This window comes from Arachis hypogaea, chromosome 6, assembly GCF_003086295.3.
Source record: "Arachis hypogaea cultivar Tifrunner chromosome 6, arahy.Tifrunner.gnm2.J5K5, whole genome shotgun sequence".
In the NCBI taxonomy this organism is placed as follows: domain Eukaryota; kingdom Viridiplantae; phylum Streptophyta; class Magnoliopsida; order Fabales; family Fabaceae; genus Arachis; species Arachis hypogaea.
This window is the reverse complement of record NC_092041.1, coordinates 32,937,505-32,951,226: the sequence shown is the minus strand read 5'-3', so window position 1 is coordinate 32,951,226 and position 13,722 is coordinate 32,937,505. Positions and strand designations below refer to the sequence as shown.

General features: G+C 39.8%; 1 non-coding gene across 1 annotated transcript; it reads left to right on the top strand.

The window, feature by feature from the left end:
• The first annotated feature begins 5,129 nt into the window (after positions 1 to 5,129).
• On the top strand, positions 5,130 to 5,237 carry LOC112700364 (small nucleolar RNA R71). The gene has a single exon (XR_003153271.1). It is a non-coding gene; the product is annotated as a small nucleolar RNA R71 (small nucleolar RNA).
• Positions 5,238 to 13,722: the final 8,485 nt, after the last annotated feature.

The following is a 13,722-nucleotide window of genomic DNA, read 5'->3' as shown; positions in this document are numbered from 1 at the left end:
CCCCTTTTTTTGTTTTTAATTAAAGATGACCGAAAATAATATAAAAATGGGAAAGCAATTAGAATAAAATTTCGAAAACTAAGAGAAAATAAAATCAAAGCAAATTGAAAACTAAATCAATTAATTACTTAAAAAGACTTTGGAATTAGCAATTAAGAAGATATGACTGAGAATTATTTTGAAAAAGATTTGATTTTTGAAATGAGGAGAGAGAAAAACAACAAGATGACACCAAACTTAAAATTTTTAGAAAATCAAACACAAATTTTTGAAAATTTTTAAAGGAAAACATAAAGAAGACACCAAACTTAGAATTTTTAAAGATCAAGAAAGGACTAAGAACATGCAAATTCGAAAAATTAAAAGAAAAAAAAGCATGCAATTGACACCAAACTTAAAATATGAAAATAAACTCAAATAAAAGACTCTAAACCAATCAAAAATAAAATAGTCCTAATCTAAGCAACAAGATAAACCGTCAGTTGTCCAAACTCGAACAATCCCCGGCAACGGCACCAAAAACTTGGTGCACGAAATTGCAATCACACTTTTGCAATTCCGCACAACTGACCAGCAAGTGTACTGGGTCGTCCAAGTAATACCTTACGTGAGTAAGGGTCGATCCCATGGAGATTGTTGGCTTGAAGCAAGCTATGGTTATCTTGTAACTCTTAGTCAGGATATCAATAATTCTCAGGTGTAATCGTGAAAAGTAAAAGAACATGAAATAAATACTTGTTTTGCAATAATGGAGAACAGGTTGAGGTTTTGGAGATGCTCTATCTTCTGAATCTCTGCTGTCTTCTTCTTCATGCACGCAAGGTTCCTTCCATGGCAAGCTGTATGTAGGGTTTCACCGTTGTCGATGGCTACCTCCCATCCTCTCAGTGAAAATGTTCAACGCGCTCTGTGACAGCACGACTAATCATCTGTCGGTTCTCAATCAGGTTGGAATAGAATCCAGTGATTCTTTTGCGTCTGTCACTAACGCCCAGCCTTCAGGAGTTTGAAGCTCGTCACAGTCATTCAATCCTCGAATCCAACTCAGAATACCACAGATAAGGTTTAGACCTTCCGGATTCTCTTGAATGTCGCCATCAATTCTAGCTTATACCACGAAGATTCTAATTAAGGAATCTAAGAGATATCCACTCAGTCTAAGGTAGAACGGAGGTGGTTGTCAGGCACACGTTCATAGGTGAGAATGATGATGAGTGTCACGGATCATCACATTCATCAAGTTGAGGAACAAGTGATATCTTAGAATGGAAGCAAGCGTGATTGAATGAAAAACAGTAGTGATTGCATTAATCCATCAAGATACAGCAAAGCTCCTCACCCACAACCATGGGGTTCAGAGACTCATGCCGTAGAAGGTACAGTATGAAACGTGTAAAATGTCATGAGGTCCAGGTACAATGTCAAAATATCCTATTTATAGTGAACTAGTAACCTAGGATATACAGAAATGAGTAAATGACATAAAAATCCACTTCCGGGGTCCACTTGGTGTGTGCTTGGGCTGAGCATTGAAGCTTTCATGTGTAGAGACTTTTCCTGGAGTTAAACGCCTGCTTTTGTGCCAGTTTGGGCGTTTAACTCCAATTTTTGTGCCAGTTCCAGCGTTAAACGCCGGGAATTCTGAAGCTGATTTGCAACGCCGGTTTGGGCCATCAAATCTCGGGCAAAGTATGGACTATTATACATTGCTGGAAAGCTCAAGATGTCTACCTTCCAACGCAATTGAGAGCGTGCCAATTGGGCTTCTGTAGCTCCAGAAAATCCACTTTGAGTACAGGAAGGTCAGAATCCAACAGCATCTGCAGTCCTTTTTCAGCCTCTGAATCAGATTTTTGCTCAGGTCCCTCAATTTCAGCCAGAAATTATCTGAAATCACAGAAAAACACACAAACTCGTAGTAAAGCCCAGAAAAGTGAATTTTAAATAAAAACTAATAAAAACATACTAAAAACTAACTAAAATGTACTAAAAACATACTAAAAATAGTGCCAAAAAGCGTATAAATTATCCGCTCATCAGCTTTCCCCTTGAATCTCTCTTCCATTGAGCGCCCTCTTCACAAATGTCTATGAGGACTTGGTCCAACCTTTGATCAAAGTTGACCCTTCTAGTGTAAGGGTGTTCATCTCCTTACATCATGGGCAAGTTGAATGCCAACCTTACATTTTCCAGACTAAAATCTAAGCATTTCCCCCCGAACCATTGTAAGCCAATTCTTTGGGTCCGGGTTCACACTTTGATCATGGTTCTTGGTAATCCATGCATTGGCATAGAACTCTTGAACCATTAAGATTCCGACTTGTTGAATGGGTTGGTAAGAACTTCCCAACCTCTCCTTTGGATCTCATATCGGATCTCTGGATATTCACTCTTTTTGCGTTTGAAAGAGACCTCGGAGATCACCTTCTTCATGGCCACAACTTCATAGAAGTGGTCTTGATACACCCTTGAGATGAATCTCTCCATCTCCCATGACTCGGAGGTAGAAGCTTTTGCCTTTCCTTTCCTCTTTCTAGAGGTTTCTCCGGCCTTAGATGCCATAAATAGTTATGAAAAAACAAAAAGCAATGCTTTTACCACACCAAACTTAGAAGGTTTGATCGTCCTCGAGCAAAAGAAGAAAGAGGAGAGTAGAAGAAGAAGAAATAGAGGAGATGGAGGTGGCTTTGTGGTTCGGCCAAGGGCGAGAAGTAGTGTTTAGGTTGTGTGAAAATGAAGGAGTGAAGATGGGTTTATATAGGAGTGGAGAGGGGGTGTAGGGTTCGGTCATGTATGGGTGGGTTTAGGAGGGAAAGTGGTTTGAATTTGAATGGTGAGGTAGGTGGGGTTTTGTGAAGAATGGATGTGAGTGGTGAAGAGAATAGTGGGATTTGATAGGTGAGGGGTTTTTTGGGGAAGAGGTGTTGAGGTGATTGGTGAATGGGTGAAGAAGAGAGAGAGTGGTGGGGTAGGTGGGGATCCTGTGGGGTCCACAGATCCTGAGGTGTCAAGGAAAATTCATCCCTGCACCAAGTGGCGAGCAAAAATGCCCCTTCTGCCAATTCTGGCGTTAAACGCCGGGCTGGTGCCCATTTCTGGCATTTAACGCCAACTTCTTGCCCCTTCCTGGCGTTTAACGCCAGTCTAGTGCCCCTTTCTGGCGTTAAACGCCCAGAATGGTGCCAGACTGGGCGTTAAACGCCCATTTCCTGCCCTTACTGGCGTTTAAACGCCAGCAAGTTTTCCTCCAGGGTGTGCTATTTTTCTTTCTGTTTTTCATTCTATTTTTGCTTTTTCAACTATTTTTGTGACTTCTCATGATCATCAACCTGCAGAAAACATAAAATAACAAAAGGAAAATAGATAAATATATCATTGGGTTGCCTCCCAACAAGTGCTTCTTTAATGTCAATAGCTTGATAGTGGGCTCTCATGGAGCCTCACAGATACTCAGAGCAATGTTGGAACCTCCCAACACCAAACTTAGAGTTTGAATGTGGGGGTTCAACACCAAACTTAGAAGTTGGTTGTGGCCTCCCAACACCAAACTTAGAGTTTGACTGTGGGGGCTCTGTTTGACTCTGTTTTGAGGGAAGCTCTTCATGCTTCCTCTCCATGGTTACAGAGGGGTATCCTTGAGCCTTAAACACGAAGGATTCTTCATTCACTTGAATGATCAATTCTCCTCTGTCAACATCAATCACAGCCTTTGCTGTGGCTAGGAAGGGTCTGCCAAGGATGATGGATTCATCCATGCACTTCCCAGTCTCTAGGACTATGAAATCAGCAGGGATGTAATGGTCTTCAATTTTTACCAGAACATCCTCTACAAGTCCATAAGCTTGTTTTCTTGAATTGTCTGCCATCTCTAGTGAGATTATTACAGCTTGCACCTCAAAGATCCCTAGCTTCTCCATTACAGAGAGAGGCATGAGGTTTATGCTTGACCCTAGGTCACACAGAGCCTTCTTGAAGGTCATGGTGCCTACTGTACAAGGTATTGAGAACTTTCCAGGGTCCTATCTCTTTTGAGGTAATTTCTGCCTAGTCAAGTCATCCAGTTCTTTGGTGAGCAAAGGGGGTTCATCCTCCCAAGTCTCGTTACCAAATAACTTGTCATTTAGCTTTATGATTGCTCCAAGGTACTTGGCAACTTGCTCTTCAGTGACATTTTTGTCCTCTTCAGAGGAAGAATACTCATCCGAGCTCATGAATGGCAGAAGTAAATCCAATGGAATCTCTATGGTCTCAGTGTGAGCCTCAAATTCCCATGGTTCCTCATTAGGGAACTCATTGGAGGCCAGTGGACGTCCATTGAGGTCTTCCTCAGTGGAGATCACTGCCTCTTTCTCCTCTCTAAATTTGGCCATGTTTATGGCCTTACACTCTCCTTTTGGATTCTCTTCTGTATTGCTTGGAAGAGTACTAGGAGGGAGTTTAGTAACCTTATTACTCAGTTGACCCACTTGTGCCTTCAAGTTTCTAATGGAGGACCTTGTTTCAGTCATAAAACTTTGAGTGGTTTTGATTAGATCAGAGACCATGGTTGCTAAGTCAGAGTGGCTCTGCTTAGAATTCTCTGTCTGTTGCTGAGAAGATGATGGAAAAGGCTTGCCATTGCTAAACCTGTTTCTTCCACCATTATTGTTGTTGAAACCTTGTTGAGGTCTCTGTTGATCCTTCTATGAGAGATTTGGATGATTTCTCCATGAAGGATTATAGGTGTTTCCATAGGGTTCTCCCATGTAATTCACCTCTTCCATTGAATGGTTCTCAGGATCATAAGCTTCTTCTTTAGATGAAGCATCCTTAGTACTGCCTGGTGCAGCTTGCATTCCAGACAGACTTTGAGAAATTATATTGACTTGCTGAGTCAATATTTTGTTCTGAGCCAGTATGGCATTTAGAGTATCAATCTCAAGAACTCCTTTCTTCTGATTTGTCCCATTGTTCACAGGATTCCTTTCAAAAGTGTACATGAATTGGTTATTTGCAACCATTTCAATGAGTTTTTGAGCTTCTGCAGGCGTCTTCTTCGGATGAAGAGATCCTCCAGCAGAGCTGTCCAATGACATCTTGGACAATTCAAACAGACCATCATAGAAGATACCTATGATGCTCCATGCAGAAAGCATGTAAGAAGGACACTTTCGGATCAATTGTTTGTATCTTTCCCAAGCTTCATAGAGGGATTCACCTTCCTTCTGTCTGAAGGTTTGGACTTCCACTCTAAGCTTACTCAATTTTTGAGGTGGAAAGAACTTTGCCAATAAGGCATTGACTAGCTTTTCCCAAGAGTTCAAGCTTTCTTTAGGTTGTGAGTCTAACCATATCCTAGCTCTGTCTCTTACAGCAAAAGGGAAGAGCATAAGTCTGTAGACCTCAGGGTCAACCCCATTAGTCTTGACAGTGTCACAGATTTGCAAGAACTCAGCTAAAAACTGATGAGGATCTTCCAATGGAAGTCCATGGAATTTTCAATTCTGTTGCATTAGAGAAACTAATTGAGGCTTAAGCTCAAAGTTGTTTGCTCCAATGGCAGTGATAGAGATGCTTCTCCCATAGAAGTCGGGTGTGGGTGCAGTAAAGTCACCCAGCACCTTCCTTGCATTGTTGGTATTATTGTTGTTTTCGGCTGCCATGTCTTCTTCTTGTTTGAAGATTTCTGACAGAGAGTTGTGCTTTAGCTTCTCTTAGCTTTCGCTTCAAGGTCCTTTCAGGTTCAGGGTCAGCCTCAACAAGAATGCTTTTGTCTTTGCTCCTGCTCATATGAAAGAGAAGAGAACAAGAAAATATGGGATCCTCTATGTCACAGTATAGAGATTCCTTGAGGTGTCAGAGGAAAAGAAAAATAGAAGGGAGAGGTAGAAGAATTCAAACTTAGAAAGATAGAGTTCGAATTGTGCATTGAGGAGGAGTGTTAGTCTATAAATAGAAGGATGTGAGAAGAGGGGAAGAAACTTTCGAAAATTAAAGTGAATTAATAAAAAAAATTTGAAAAAATGGTAATTGATTTTCAAAAACTAAGATTGAGAAAGAAATAAAGTGATTTTGAAAAAGATTTTGAAATTGGAAATCAAAGAGATATGATTGAAGACTATTTTGAAAAAGATGTGATTAAAAAGATATGATTGAAAAGTTATGGTTTTAAAGAGATATGATTGAAAAGATATGGTTGAAAAACAATTCAAAAATATTTGATTTTTAAAAGTAATGACTTGGCTAACAAGAAAAGATATGATTCAAATATTAAACCTTTCTCAACAGAAAAGGCAACATACTTGAAATGTTTGAATCAAATCATTAATTGTTAGCAAGTATTTTTGAAAATGAAGAGAAATTAATTTTGAAAATATATGATTGAAAAGATATGATTTGAAAAAGATTTGATTTTGAAAAATTTTGAAAACTTGAAAAAAATTTGCATTAAAAACAAAAATCTTCCCTCTTGTGCCATCCTGGCGTTAAACGCCCAGAATGGTATCCATTATGGCGTTTAACGCCCAAAATGCTACCCTTTTGGGCGATAAAAGCCCAGCCAAGCACCCTGGCTGGCGTTTAAATGCCAGTTTTCCTTCCTCACTGGGCATTTTGAATGCCCAGCTTTTTCTGTGTAATTCCTCTACTGTATGTTCTGAATCTTCAATTCTCTGTATTATTGACTTGAAAAGACACAAATTAAAAATTTTTTGGATTTTTAATAATGAGGAATAATCAAAATGAAACTAAGATCAAATAAAAAATGCATGCAAGACACCAAACTTAGAAGTTTGTATACTACTGACACTAACAAGTTGAGAATGCATATGAGAAACAACAAAACACACAAAACAAGAGAATTTAAAGATCAGAGCAAGAAAATCATCAAGAACAACTTGAAGCTCAATGAAGACACATGAATGAATTCAAAGAATGCATGTAATTGACACCAAACTTAAAATGAGACACTAGACTCACACAAGGAACATAAAATATTTTTTTATTTTTATGACTTTGTAATTTCTTTGGATTTTTCGAAAATTATATGGAAAAGAAAATAAAGAGATTCAAAATTTTAATAAGAATTCCAAGAATCATGCAATGTTTGTCTAAAGCTTCAGTCTAAAGCAGTTAGACATGGCTAGCCAAGCTTCAGCAGGACATTGCATTCAAGAGCTAAATTGATGAGAATCAATCAGCTTTGGTGATGATAAGAACATCACCTTGAAACTCTAGAATTCATTCTTAAAAATTCTGAGAAATACCTAATCTAAGCAACAAGATGAACCGTCAGTTGTCCAAACTTAAACAATCCCCGGCAACGGCGCCAAAAACTTGGTGCACGAAATTGTGATCATCAATGGCGCCATCAACATGGTACGCTCAATTGCAATGTCAATTTTTTATCACAACTTCGCACAACTAACCAGCAAGTGCACTGGGTCGTCCAAGTAATAAACCTTACGCGAGTAAGGGTCGATCCCACGGAGATTGTTGGTATGAAGCAAGCTATGGTCATCTTGTAAATCTCAGTCAGGCAGATTCAAATGGTTATGAATGATTTATGAATAAAGCATAAAATAAAGATAGAGATATGATACGTAAAATTGAGATTTCACGTACAACCGGCAAGTATACCGGGTCGTATCAAGTAATAAAACTCACAAAGAGTGAGGTCGATCCCACGGAGATTGGTAGATTAAGCAACTTTAGTTAAATGGTAGATTTAGTCAAGCAAACATAGTTTTGATTTCATGAGCATTTTGATTTTTGAACATAATTGCAAGAATTTAAATGGCAAAGAATGTAAAGAACTAGAAAAGAGAAATAAAGTGAAAGTAAATAACGGAAACTTAAATTGCAAGAAACTTAAATGACATCAAAAGTAAATTGCAATAAAATAAAGTGCTGAATTCTAAAGAGCAAGAGAGTAAGAAATAAAGAAACAGAATGTAAATGACAAGAATAATAAATTGCAAGAATGTAGAAGGAATTGGGTAATGGGTTTTCAAACACTAAGAACAAAAGAAATGAGAATTAATGATAGAGAGGATCATTAGGGATCAGAGATGCAAGTTTTCATGAATTGATGTTAGTCAAATCCTTCTCAATCATGGGCATAGATCCATGGCAAGTGGGTGATTAAATCCCAATCTCTTGGTGATTCAATCTCTCTCAACATAACCAATTGCCACTCTCGTGATCTAATTGTTCATGAGAAGAGATGAAGCTCAATGTTAATCCAGCCACACAATTCCCTTAATCTCAACCAAGGAGAGTTACATCTCACATACTAACCAAGGTGTGTTGATTAAGGAAATCATGAAAGGATGAACTCTAAACTGAATTATGTGGCTCATTCCTCAAATTCACAACATAATTCATATAGATTAACCCCTCTCTCGATGGTGGTTGAATCTTTGAAGAGCAAGAGTTCCCTCTTTAGATCAACCACTAGAATTGAGAAGGAGAAGATGGGTTCACCAATTCATTCCAACAAACAGAGCTCCTCCCCCTAATGAAAGTGGGGTTTAGTGAGTCATTGCTCCAAATTCAACAACAATTGACATAAAGGAAAATTAAACTAAATTGCAAAGAAAGATCAAGAAGAATAATGAAATGCTTAAAGATTAAGAAAATGAAGAAGAGAAGTTCTAAGAAGAAAAGTGCTCTCCGGGTATCCTCCCGGAAGTGCTAACAAGTAAAAGTGCTCCAAGTATGAAAAAGTTCTAAGTGTCAAAAAGTGTGTAAAAAAGTCCTTCACAAGTACACCAATCTCTTCTATTTATACTACTCCCAAAACTTCTTCAGAGATCTTCAATTTGGGTTAGCAATGTGGGCTTTCTCATTGTTACATTCTTGGTTCAATTGAAGAAGTTTTGGCCTTTGTGATGAATAGGGGAAGCAGAGCAAGTTGGCAACCATTGTGGCCCATTGAGGGGCGTTATTAGCAATAACTCCAGGCCTAATGCACGTTGGCAACGTGCATGACATTTTCCTGGAAGTGAAGTATGAGACTTGGGCGTTGCTAGCCCAAGTTGTTGCTAACAACTTGCTTTTCCTCTTCTTGGCTCTACTTTCATGCTAAATGTAGCCCAGAATTTGAGTGTCAACCTTCTGCCTCAATATTGACTATTATATATCATTGGAAAGCTCTTGATGTCTATTTTTCAATGCCACTGGAATCACCTCATTTGGACTTTCCTAGCTCAAGTTATGCTTCCTCAAAGAAGGTAAGGTCAAGCTGCCAAGTTGTTGCCAAAAATGCACCTTCTTCTCCAAGTTGGCAACGTGCCCGTGCCTAGCCTCCCAAGGCAGGGACTTGGGGCTGGTGTTGTTGCAAAACACGCCCCCTTTCTGGCACGTTGGCAACGTGCTCGTGCCCCCCTCCAGGGCTCATCTCTAGCCTTCTTGAATTTCACTTCATGTTCTTGTTTTTAGGGCCTAAAGATGACTCTGGTTTGGCTTCAATTTTGTGCTCCACCATAGACTCTCATATATGGTTGGAAAGCTCTGAATGTTAGCTTTCCAACGCAACTAGAAGCACTCAATTTGGATCTCTGTAGCTCAAGATATCTTCCATTGAAGTGGACATGGTCAGGCTGCCTTGTTGGAGTTGTTGTGGACAACGCCCCATATATTCCAAGTTAGCAACGTGCATCAAAATTTCCTGGCGTTGTTGATGAACACTCCTTCTCTTCAGCACGTTGGCAACGTGCTCGAGCCTTTCTCAAGGCTCCATGTTTGCTTCCTGGCGTTGGCAACGTGCATGGCAAGGCTTATGGGCGTTGGCAACGTGCATGGCAAGGCTTGTGGGCGTTGGCAACTTGTTTGGTGCGGCTTGTGGGCGTTGGCAACTTGGTTGGTGCGGCTTGTGGGCGTTGGCAACTTGGTTGGCACCAAGACTTGGTGCCTAGCCAAGCAACCATTCCTGGCGTTGTTGCCAAACACGCCAATGCTTCCTAGCTCAACAACGTGCTCGAGCCCCCCCTTTTGGTGCCAAAATTGCTTGCTACGTTGCCAAGGAACACGCCTTCATAACTTGGAGTTGGCAACGTGCATCTCATTTTCCTGGGCCAAGTTTGCTTGTGTGGCGTTGCCTAGGGACACGCCTATGGTTCTTGGCGTTGGCAACGCCCTCGAGCTCCTCTTCAAGGCTCCCTTTGTTGCTTGGCGTTGCCTTGAATAACGCCTATGGTTCCTGGCGTTGGCAACGCCAACTTCTCTTCCTCCAGGGCCAAGCTTGCTTGTGTGTGGCGTTGGCAACGCCCTTCTAGAGTTGGCAACGCCCAGATTTGCTTCTCCAGGGCTGCCTGGCGTTGCCTTCAACAACGCACCACATTCCTCAAGTTGGCAACGCCAACTTTGCTTCCAAGGCATCCTGGCGTTGCCTCCAACAACGCACCACATTTCTCAAGTTGGCAACGCCAACTTTGCTTCTTGGTTGCCTGGCGTTATCATGAACAACGCCCACTATCTCCAAGTTGGCAACGCCAACTTTGCTTCTTGGTTGCCTGGCGTTATCATGAACAACGCCCACTATCTCCAAGTTGGCAACGCCAACTTCTTCTTCTTGCCCAGCTTGCATCATTCTTGCTTCCATGCTTCCTTGTTTCATCACCTATCATCAACAAAGGAAATAGCTTCAAAGTCTTACCAATTTATACAATAAATTTCATGAGATTCATTCATACTCATTCATGTATGTATTCTTTAGATCATTTGCATGAATTTGGCTAGAATCAACATGTTCCTTGGTGTTCTCATGCATGAAGATAAAACTCATAAAAGGACTTGTTTATTTAGAAAAATGAGTGAGATTAAGCTAAAACCATCTAAACTAACTAGCTAATATAACAAATATGCAATTGCATCACAACACCAAACTTAAAGTGTTGCTTGTCCTCAAGCAAAATATAAAAACTTTGTCACAAGAATCTAAGATGTAAGACTTGAATATTCTTCCAGAGAGTAATTTTTCATTGAGCATGTCATCCTCACTTGTGTGGTCATTAATTTATTGTAATTGAACACAACTATTCAACTTTTTCAATTAAAATGCTTGCTTCAATACTAAATTGGTTAACTTCACTAGATTTCTTTTATACCTTAGCACATGACCTTGAACCATTCTTTCCTTGATGCTTCTCTTCTTTTTTTTTTTATATTCCCCTTTTTTCATTTCCAATGAGCTCGAAATCTTGTCTTAAGGCGGCTCTTTAGCATAAGCTTTCAATCAACAATCCCAAACCAGTTGGTTAAGTTGTTAAGTGTTGAGACACTCTTAAAGATTTACTAACTCAAGCCTCTCTCCTTAACACATTCAATCACAAGCATATAACATTGAATTTTGTTTGGATAGTGGTGTCCAGCACCTCTTTGGGTTGCTAAATGTTCTGTTATAGAGCTACTCTTGATTGTGGGTTTTCAATCGATAATCCCGAGTTAGTTAACTCAAGTTATCGGGTGATGAAGCACCCCTCGGATTTACTGGCCCAAGTATGTCTCTTAACATCAATCACCACAGACACATATCCAAATTTTGTCATTGATGCCTAGCCTTTCATTCTTTGTACTCTATTTTCTTTATTGTCAAGGTTATTTGTGCTTTTACTGATAAAGTCCTTGTGATCCTTAACCGAACTAGTCTTGTATTAGCAAGCATTCTTTTGAATTTCTTGAACATTGCTTCTTTCACAATAAATATACTAGCACTTTTCTTATGGGACAACATGATCCTTTTTAAGCTAGATTTCTCTCTGTTCTTGCTCAAACTACATCTTTTATTCCATTGACAAGTAAAAGTACTTAAGACAAGCAACCATTCCAAACTTGTGAGTAGTGATGCATGGAATGGGCAACATAAAAGATAATGCTTCAAAGAAAAAAATGCATCTTAGAAGGTATACCATATTTCAGACATACATCTTCTTTATTTAATAAAACATAAAGAAAAACAAAGGAACTTCACCACCTTTAGTCTTCATGTCCCTTTCCCTTGCTTGATTCTCCTTGCTTTCCTTTGCCCTTTGGATCTTCTTTCTTTTTCTTTCTCAACTCTCCTTGTTGCTTTGTTGTTGCATCTCCCTTTGGATCTTCTTTCTTTTTGCTTCTCCGTTCTCCTTGTTGTTGTGTCGTTGCATCCCTCTCTTCTCTTTGCCACACTCCTTGGCTTATCATTGTCTCATTTAGCCTTTGTTGATTAAATCTCACCCTTGCAAGTTCTTGCTCTTCAAATATCTTGCGAGCTTCATTAAAGGTTTTAATTTGTGGGTTGAGTAATGGGGGTGTGGAGCAGAGGTAACTGAGCTTTTCTTGGGTGCATATATCATAGTCAAGTCTGTCCTTGTGCCTGGCTTCCCTGAACATTCTGCTTTCATTGAAATCTTTGTGAAATGCATTATGTCTAGCATCCAATTTATGGAGAAGTTCTTTTGCTGAGCTTGCTCTATCCTTAGTTGAGCTTGTTCTTGTATTACTTTCTCCATGGCTCTTTCATGTTCCATAGTTGAATTGTTGATGGCTTTTGCATCTTGGCATATTGTTCTTGTTGTAACTCCATCATGTGTGCTTGTACTCATTTTGTTGGTTCATCCATTGAACTTGAACCCCTCTTTGTTGATCCATCAATTGCCAAAGGTCCCTTTGTTGTTGAGCTTGTTCCTCTTGCTTCTTTGAATTTGTGAATATTGCCCAGAAATTCCTTCCAAGGCGGCTTGGAGTTGGTTCATGTTCAAGGTATGAGGTTCTTCCATTTCTTGAGGCTCCTCTTCTTGTCTTGCTTCTTTCCTTTTCTTCCTTCTTGCTAAAGGTTGCCTTTCCAATTGGGTTGTGGTGATGAATTCCAACCTTTCTCGAGTAAGAGGTTTTCCAACAGAGACCAATCAGTTTCTCCAAATTCTTCCAGAGGCACTCCAGCTTCTTCACATAGGCGCAGAATGGTACTAGGATATCCTAGCCAGCTGTCCTGTTTGACTTTTTGAGCTATGTCAATGATGTTCTTGGCTATAATGTCTCCAACATTGATTTCTCCTCCTTTCATTATACAATGGATCATTATTGCTCTATTCACCGTTACCTCAGAATTATTTGAAGTGGACATCAATGATCTCCTCACTATGTCATGCCATCCTTTTGCTTGAGGTATGAGATCACCTCTCCGAAGTTTGAGTGGTTGTCCATGTGAATCCAGCACCCAATCCGTGCCTACTCTGCATAAGTCACTTACCACATCCATGTATCTTGGGTCATTTTCAACCCTTTCTTCATAGCTAGCTCGTTTGAACTGTTTTGCCTTGACCTTTAGCACCCTGTTGATGGTGTCCGGGCTAAATCAACAGTCACACCTCTTACATAACTCATGTATGGTTCTTCATCATCATATTCTCTTATCACATTAGTGTAAACTCATGGATGAGAAGCATGCTCACTTCTTGAGGTTGGTCACAGAGAAGCTCCCATCCCTTTTTCTGATTATTTTTTGTATTTCAGGATATTCATCTTTTCTCAGCTTGAATGGTAACTCTGGAACAACATCTTTGCTTGACATCCAGCTGAAGATACGCTCGTTGTGTTTGGATTTGAATCTTCTTTGATCAAATTCATCTTCTCTCCTATCCCTTGATGATGAGGCCATTGAGATTCACTTGCAAGGTTGAATCTCCCCAACACCAAACTTGGATGAATGCTTGTCCTCAAGCACAAGGAAAATGGTTGTGAATGGAGGGAATATATGACACAACG